We start from the raw sequence: 8,967 nt of genomic DNA, 5'->3' as shown, positions 1-8,967 counted from the left end.
AGTTGGATCATGTTTTTTTAATCTACTTTGCCAATCTGTATATTTTAATTGCTATATTTAGACCATTACATACAATGTGATTATTAATATACTAGGACTTAAATCTATCATTTTATTAGTTTTCTGTTTGTTTAGCTCTCTGTTCTGTTTCCCTTTTATTGCCTTCCTGTGAGTTACTTGAGTTTTTCTTGTAGAATTCTATGTTGATTTACTTATAGTATTTTTTGAGTATATTGTTTTATATAGTTTTCTTAGTGGTTCCCGTGGTTATTACAATAGACAGAAATTATCACAATCTACTGATCTCAGCATTTTACTACTTAGATTGAAGTGCAGAAACCTTATTTTCATTCAGATACCTTTATTATTCATACTTTATTTCTTGCACAAGGGCCATGCCAATCTTCTCCGTATCGTTCCAGTGTTAGTATATGTGCTGCTGAAGCAAGCACTATTATTCTCACTTTTAAAATATAGTTGCCTTAAGTATTTCCTCTGTCTAGATCTGAGGCATTCTTATTTTTATTTAAAGATTGTATTTATTTGAGAGAGTGCGCACAAGCAGGGGAAGGTGCAGAGGGAGAGGGACAAGCACACTTCCTGAGGGGGTCCAGGCAGAGCTCGATCCCAGGACTCTGAGATCATGACCTGAGCTGAAGTCAGATACTTAACTGACTGAGCCACCCAGGTGCCCCTGATGTATTCCTATTTTTTAATGGGTAGTCTTACCATTGAGGTGCAGTGTGAGGGCTGGGGACATAAGCATTTTCAGCTTCCTGATGGTTCCAGTTGACTCTGCCTCAGCACTGACTCACACTGCCTGGCTGTAGATAGGTAGATTGGAATTTCTTTGGTTTCCTTGACATTTTCCCCCAAAAAGTGAGACACCACATGCACCAATTCATTGCCTCCAAGTGGATGTAAGATCAGCTTGCCACTGGGTCTGACAACAGTAAGGGGGTAAAGAGGTGATAACTCATACTGCCATGTGCTGTAGTGTGGGCAGGAAGGCTCAGCTTTCAGCTGGGCACTACAGAAATGGCAGGAGAGGTGAGATGTTGGCTAGCCCCAACCAACTCTGCCTTGTTCAGTTTCACTGATATAAAACATAAAATAATAATTTTTGAGAAAAAAATCTCAGATAACTACAGCTAGTCTAACAGTTCTTTGACTTGACACCAAAATAATGGTGGATAAAAAGAAAATTGACAAATTGTTCCTCATCAAAATTTAAAACTGTTACCTGTAAAAGACCCTGTGAAGAGAATGAAAAGACAAGCTACATTCTAAGAGAAAATATTTGCAATCTGTATATCCAACAAAGGGTTTCTATCTAAAATATATAACAGTATCTCAAAACTCAGCTGTTAAAAAATCCAATTAGAGGGGCGCCTGGGTGGCTCAGTCGTTAAGCGTCTGCCTTCGGCTCAGGTCATGATCCCAGGGTCCTGGGATCGAGCCCCGCATCAGGCTCCCTGTCCGCGGGAAGCCTGCTTCTCCCTCTCCCACTCCCCCTGCTTGTGTTCCCTCTCTCGCTGTGTCTCTCTCTGTCAAATAAATAAAATCTTTAAAAAAAAAAATCCAATTAGAAAATGGTCAAAAAACATGAATAGCAGTTCACCCAAAAGGACATATAGATGGCAAATAAGCATGTGAAAAGGTGTTTATTATGTAAATAAAAATTCAAACCACAATGAAATATCACTGCATAACGATTCAGAATGGATAAAGTAAGAAATAGTGATAGCACCAAATGCTGGTAAGGGTGTAGAGAAACTGGATTACTGCTACAGTGCTTGTGAGAATGTTATATGAAGCCATAATAGTAGATGACTTCACCAAATAAGAAAAGATAGCATTAGAAGCATTCCTATGATTATGTTTTGAAGATCTTCATGTTTAATGGTTGAGTAAACAAAGATGAAAAATGACCAAACTGAATGAAACAGAGCAGTGAATGAGGTAGCAGAAATACCAGGATAGTATAATGTCAAAAGACAAAAACTGAAAGTGTCTTAAGAAGGAGCAGTCAAGGGGCACTAGGGTGGCTCAGTCAGTTAAGCACTGGACTCTTTGATTTTGGCTCAGGTCATGATCTCAAGGTTATGAGATCAAGCCCTGCATTGGGCTCCATTGCTCAGTGGGGAGTCAGCGTGAGATTCTCTCTCCCGCTTCCTTGATCCTTCCCCCCACCTGCTTGTACTTCCCCCCCAAAATAAATAAATAAATAAAATCATTAAAAAAAGAAGGAGGGGTCAACTTTTAAGTGGTCAATGTTTATGAAAAATACAATTTAGAAATTATGTACTATGAATTGGTTATGCTGTCCTATAAATTATTAATGTTAACAAAGAAGATTTTTGTTGGAATGATGAGGGTAGATTCAAGAATCATTAAAAGATGATAAAATTTAGAAGACTAATTAACCAACCTTTTTAAAATATATACATGTGTGAAGGTAAGTTGTACAGTTAAAAATTGTGCTATATACATACAATGGAATATTATGCAGATATTGCCTGGGTAAACAAAATCTTGCATTTGCAATGACGTGGATGGAACTAGAAGGTATTATACGAAGGGAAATAAGTCAATCAGAAAAAGGCAATTATCATATGATCTCACTAATATGAGGAATTTGAGAAACAAGACAGGGGATCATAGGGGAATGGAGTGAAAAATGAAACAAGACAAAACCAGAGAGGGAGACAAACCATAAGGGACTCTTAATCTCAGGAAACAAACTGAGGGTTGCTGGAGTGGAGGGGGTGGGAGGGATGGGGTGGTTGGGTGATGGACACTGGGGAAGGTATGTATGGTGAGCGCTGTGAATTGTGTAAGACTGATGAATCACAGACCTGTACCCCTGAAACAAATATTCATTATATGTTAATAAAAAAAAGAAAAATTTTTGTAGAATGGAAAATACAGTAAAGGAATTTTTTATTGTTGTTAATTTTGATTAGTCACTTTTAGGTTCTGTTCTGTTGTTTTAAATGAGCCCTAATAAAATGTGAAGATGATTTTGAGAAAGATCAGGGAGGGGAACTGAAAGATACAGAAAATGAAACATTTCTTTCATTTGAACATGAGGGAAAAGGGAAACATAAGGGAAAGAGAAAAGATTGACTTTATAGATTTAGTCATGGGAAGCAAAATGATTCTTTCAATAGTTTATATATCCTAAAAATAGATGGTGAGCTTATCTGCAGAGTGAACATGAGGAAAAGCAAAGAATCCATGCCTGCGTGGAGACCTCAGGATCTCAGAAGCACTAACTAACATGACTAGCACTGTGCTGGCACCTTAAATGACTAGTTGAGAACAACCTTAAGTTTATAGAGGTACTTACAGTTGTCAAGAACAGTGAAGTATATGAGATTTTACTCTACTTTCTCATTGACAAGTTAGCCGGGTACATTTTCAGAGATGACAGTAGAAAACCTGAGAAACTTATGTTGTAGACAATAGACAGTTTTATTAATCATAGTACAATAATGGTCAGAATGCCATAGTTGCACCTGTTCTCACACACTCCAGTCCCACAGGGTGATGGAGAGAGGGCCACCTGATACCTGCTCCTGCAGGGGGCTGAATTAAAGGGAAGGAACCATGTGCTTTGGGGAGACGATTCTTTTATCATAGATCATTGGCCTGACCTTTGCCCAGAGGGAGGTTATATTTGCTACACTAGACAACGTACAAACCAGCTTGGGTCTGGAGTGGGACCCTGTCTCTTACTTTGCAATGCTGTCTGCTACTTAACTATCCTTGTAAAGATAGTCTGGAAAAAAGAAAGTCACTGCCTCTACTGACAGGCATGGAGATACATGAGAGGCATATGCTTGCAACTCAGTCCAATGAACTCCCAGTGCTTTTAGCTTACTCAGTGCTTTACATGGTCAAAGCTTTTTTAAACATATCTAAAAAGGATGTATTCCTCTGTAAGAATTGTAAAATTATACTTAAAATCTTGGGTATGTATATGGTACTTTTTAAAATTTTTACCCAATTGTTGCAATCACTTCTTTCCTCCCCACCCTATCTGTGCTTTCCTGTTTTATGGTCTTTGCTTGTGAACTTTTTTTGTCTTGGCTGGGTGAACTGTGTTAGACAGTGGATTTGAGCAGATGTGATCTTTGCCATTTTCAAACAGAAACTATGAGTGCATTTAAGAGTTTGGGGGGGCACTCTTACTTGGCATTTTTCTAGAACAGCATGTCCCACATGTAAATCCCTTTCAGCCTGGATTATGAAATGGAAATGAGTAGAGACAAAGAGGTTCACCTGGGTAAGCAAAATGAGGTCAAACCCAGTCCAGCAGAACCAGGTTGAGCCCCATTAGGCTGAGCAAACCCTTCCCAGGCCTAAGCTCAGGCCAGCTTATCAGAGTCACAGTTCTTCTGCTGTACTCGTAAGTCTGAAGTAGAAAACAAAACAAAACAAAATTGTTTTAAAGCACTAAGATTGTTTTTTGTATGGCATCAATTAGTGAAAGTTAATATAGGGTTCATAAACTCATTTGGAAAAAGTAGATAGAAACAAGTTATACTTCAGAGTTGTGTTAATCAAGTTCAAAAGTGTATCAGATATAATTCTGTAATTTTTGGGAAAAACATCATTGTTAGGAATTATGAAATCTAAGATATAGTCCCTGCCTTCCTATTGATACACTATGAACTTGAGAAAGCCAGTTAATTTCTAAAATTCAAGTTTTTCATTTAAGATAAAAGGGAGTTGGAAAACTGATCTGTTTCATCTCATTTTAAAATTCCCTGATTGACTTTGGTTTTCTTTATTGAAAATATTGTATTGAATATAAACTTATCAAGGACTGTGAAGTTGGAGTATTTTACCCTAATTACAAGATAACAAGGTAGTCCATTACAATTTTGTGGATGGTGGCAGAATGCAAGAGATTTGGGACAGAAACAAGGGATAGTTCATTTCTCTTGCACCTCTTACGTGAGATGAAGAGAGTAAACTGATGCTTAGAACACCTGATTTTTCTTTTTTGAAATAATCATCAGTATGTATGCCTCTCTGGAGGGAGACCTTATTTTGATCTTCAAAGGCTTTCACTCTATAAATATCATTGGAAAAATAGTGCAGAAAAAGGCAGTCAGTGACTCTGCTCACAAGACATGCAAAAATGCAAGAGACTCTTAGAGAACTGTCCCCAAAGATGCTTTAAAAAAAAATATTCACGGTATAATGTTGTTGCTGTGTTAGTACATAGAATAATTTTAGTTAGTACAAATTACATGGAATAACTTCCAATATAAACTAGTGTCAGAATTTGTACTGTATAAAATATTGCATGCTGTAGTATTGGAAATTTACTATTTATTTCAATTTTGCCTGTTTTAATTGTTAGTGAGTGCCTATTATGCCCTCAGCATTTCAAGGAGCACACAGTGAATATATGATATAGAGTAAATTCTGTTAAAAGGTTTTTTAAAAAGTGCCCTGAACATCATATTGAGGAAACTGCAATCAAGTGTCAAACACACTGTCCAAGTTTATGCTAAGGAAACACAGTATTAAAAAAAAAAAAGACACAGTGGCTTTGGGTAACTAGAAAGGGTTTCATTTCAAAGAGGGGAGTTAAGAGAAACAATAATGTGACCAGGGTCTACACAGAAGATGTTTTCAGAGCAGTGCCTGAAACTATTCTAGGTGCTAACATGATATGGACCAGCAAATCAGTTTAGTATTAGTAAATGTGTATTGGTGAGTATTAGTAATTAAGTTCCACAGTAACCCTTTGAAGTATGCATTTTGAAGAATTATTATGATTCCTTTTTTTATTTTATTATGTTATGTTAATCACCATATATCACATCATTAGTTTTTGGTGTAGTGTTCCATGATTCATTGTTTGCATATAAGACCCAGTGCTCCATGCAGTACATGCCCTCTTTAATACCCATCACCAGGCTAACCCACCCCCCCACCCCCTTCCCTCTAGAACCCCCTGTTTGTTTCTCAGAGTCCATCATCTCTCATCGTTTGTCTCCCCCTCTGATTTCCCCTCCTTCATGTTTCCCTTCCTGCTATCGTCGTCTTCTTTTTTTTTTTTAACATATAATTCATTATTTGTTTCCGAGGTACAGGTCTATGATTCAACAGTCTTGCACAATTCACAGTGCTCACCATAGCACATACCCTCCCCAATGTCTATCACCCAGCCACCCCATCCCTCCCACCCCCCACCACTCCAGCAACCCTCAGTTTGTTTCCTGAGATTAGGAATTCCTCATATCAGTGAGATCATATGATACATGTCTTTCTCTGATTGACTTGTATGATTCCTATTTTTAATTGAGAAAATTGAATTTGGAGACACGGAATGACTTCTAAAGGATGATACAGCTGACAAACTGGAAGCAGGCCTTTAACTTAATTTACTAATTTCTACTCTCTTGTTCTTTTGAAATGGCCACATCCATTTCTGCTAATGAATAGGAAAATGTTATGAAGCCCTGCAAAATTAAAATTGTATATTTGATTATATATAATTAATTTTATCTACTACATGAGGATATCGCCAGAATGAAAAACAGATAACTGATTCTGCAGCCATGAATTAGGAAGATCTGGAGGTGATATTGTAAGATGTGTGTATATATATATATAGTCATATAGTTACAGGTCCTGTGTGTGTGCACCTGCATGTGTGTGATCTATATCTTCTTTTGGTTTTTAGTTTGTGTTATTTCAGCCATTCAAAATACACATATTGTTTGGTTTTATATCATAGTTGACATATTTTATTTGCATTACATTTTGACTGGGATATATTTTATTTCACTGAGGGAATAAGGTTATGTTAAGTATGTGGATTCATGGTTATCTACTTATTTCATTATTGAACACATTAACGTGTACTGTCACTGAGAAAAAAATAAGAATTTGTTTTTCTTTTTTTTTTCTTAAATGGTTTCAAAGTGCTTTATATTAAAATGTGTGTTTGTTTTTGCATTTCAATTTAAACTCCACAGGGTTTTTTTCTTTTTAATTTGATATACTATAAAGAAAATTGTGCATACCCCTGTAATTCAAGAGCTTCAGATGAAATCTGAGAAAACTAAGCCAGTGCTGTCAGAATTTAAGTTCTGTACACTAAAAGGAAATAGTTTTCTTTCTCCCTTCCTTCTGTTTTCTTCCTTTCTCCTTTTTCTTTCAATTTCTTTTTTTTTGCTTTTTATTTATTTCTTTAATATAGAATACATATTATTTCTTTAATATATATAATTTATAATATTTATTACATGTGATATATATTATACAATATATTATATAATTTGTGCAAATTTGTAGATCACAATATATATATTTATTTTTTTAATATTGGATACGATAGACCAAAAATCTATGTTTTATGTGAGATTTATGCCTCAGTTATATTAAACAGATGTTTAAAGGGAGTAAAACCCAGGGCACCTGGGTGGCTCAGTCAGTTAAGCGTCAGACTCTTGATTTTGGCTCAGGTCATGGTCTCTGGGTCTTAAGATTGCCTGGTGTCAGGCTCTGTCCTGAGCTTGGACTCTACTTGAGATTCTTTCCTTTTCCCTCTGTCCCTCCCCCTGCTTGCGTACACACTCTCTCTTTCTCTCTCTCAAATAAATAAATCATTTTTTAAATAGATAAAGGGAGCAAAACCTATGTGCCATTTAACTTTGTGAATATATGAGTTGCATTCATGGATTCATTGATAAAGGCTTCATTGTCATAAGAAAGTTCTGCTTATGTAATGTCAACGTTCTATTTTGCAGTTATGAGTAACTATATGGAAGTTATTAAAATATTTTACACATATTCTCAGTAATAAACTTGTATCCAATATTATGTGCAATATATTTAATGTGCAAATTTTACACCTGGATGAACTTAGAGTATAAATGTATGTGGTTTACTATTTTTACACATTTCCAGAATGTTTTTTAAAAAGACTTTATTAGGAGAGTCTTAAAAGCTATAAGATTCAGTTAAAAGTTACTTACATAACTCATTGAATAAAAACATTCATTTAATAAAATGTTGAAAAAATTATATCATGAAAAAAGAGTTGGCAGGAGAACAACTTTGGTAGAAAATTTCACTCTAAGGAAAACATTCCCATATGTTTCATTAAAGTTACAGCAGTTAACATTTCTCTGCTTCCGTAAATTGACTGTATAAAGGTATGTGTGCATTTGCCCCTAAACTGCAAAGTGTCCATTCCTGTAAAATGTATGCACCCGTAGTGTTTTAAGCATGTGTATGTTTGCAGTGTAATTTATAAGATCAATCCTTTTACAAACAATACAATAAAAAACACAAAAAGTTATTGTAAAAATGAGAAAATAAACATGTTTATCTATAATTAAAAACAAGACATCCAAGGATCACTAGAAGTCAGCAGAGTAGTATGTTTGCTCTAGTTGTTTTATTTGCAGTAAAACAATTAAACAGGATTGCTTCCCAAAGGATTCCCAATTCAGGTTTTACGCTAATACACATCAAACTTTCCAGATTGATACAGATGGGTGAGCCTTGGTTTAAATATTAAGCATGAGGTATTGCTTTTGTATTCTCTGTTGTAGACAAATTCAGAATTTGATGTGAATAAAAGAAAGGAACTGTGACCCATGGCTGATAACTTGAAAGCTTAATCTGACATTAATATTTTAGTAAAGTAAATAACAATTATTATTCATAATATTATTGGGATGATTGGGTCACTGGGTAAAAGGGATAGATTGCTGTCACATAATCCCTATACTTAAGGTGGACATGGATACTGTAATGATAACTGATTCAAAGGAGTGAAAAAAAAACCCTGACTTGGAGATGTTAGTATGGGCTAGCTGATCATGGTGTCTGAAGAACAGAAATGGAATGCTCATCTGTTGAAGTTTTATTTAACCCGTGTAAGCAGGAAATCTCCAGGTCTACTGAGAAGGGGTCTCACTTACATCATCA

The 8,967-nt window shown here is 35.7% G+C and overlaps 1 non-coding gene across 1 annotated transcript; it reads right to left on the bottom strand.

Moving 5' to 3' along the window:
- Window positions 1–345: 345 nt before the first annotated feature.
- Window positions 346–452, bottom strand: LOC112826958 (U6 spliceosomal RNA). The gene has a single exon (XR_003209098.1). It is a non-coding gene; the product is annotated as a U6 spliceosomal RNA (small nuclear RNA).
- Window positions 453–8,967: the final 8,515 nt, after the last annotated feature.

The sequence above is a fragment of the Callorhinus ursinus genome, unplaced genomic scaffold, assembly GCF_003265705.2.
Source record: "Callorhinus ursinus isolate GAN/ISIS: 27379988/994484 unplaced genomic scaffold, GSC_fseal_2.0 scaffold7, whole genome shotgun sequence".
NCBI lineage: Eukaryota > Metazoa > Chordata > Mammalia > Carnivora > Otariidae > Callorhinus > Callorhinus ursinus.
Note: the sequence above shows the minus strand (reverse complement) of the source record. Positions and strands in the feature narration are given on the sequence as shown.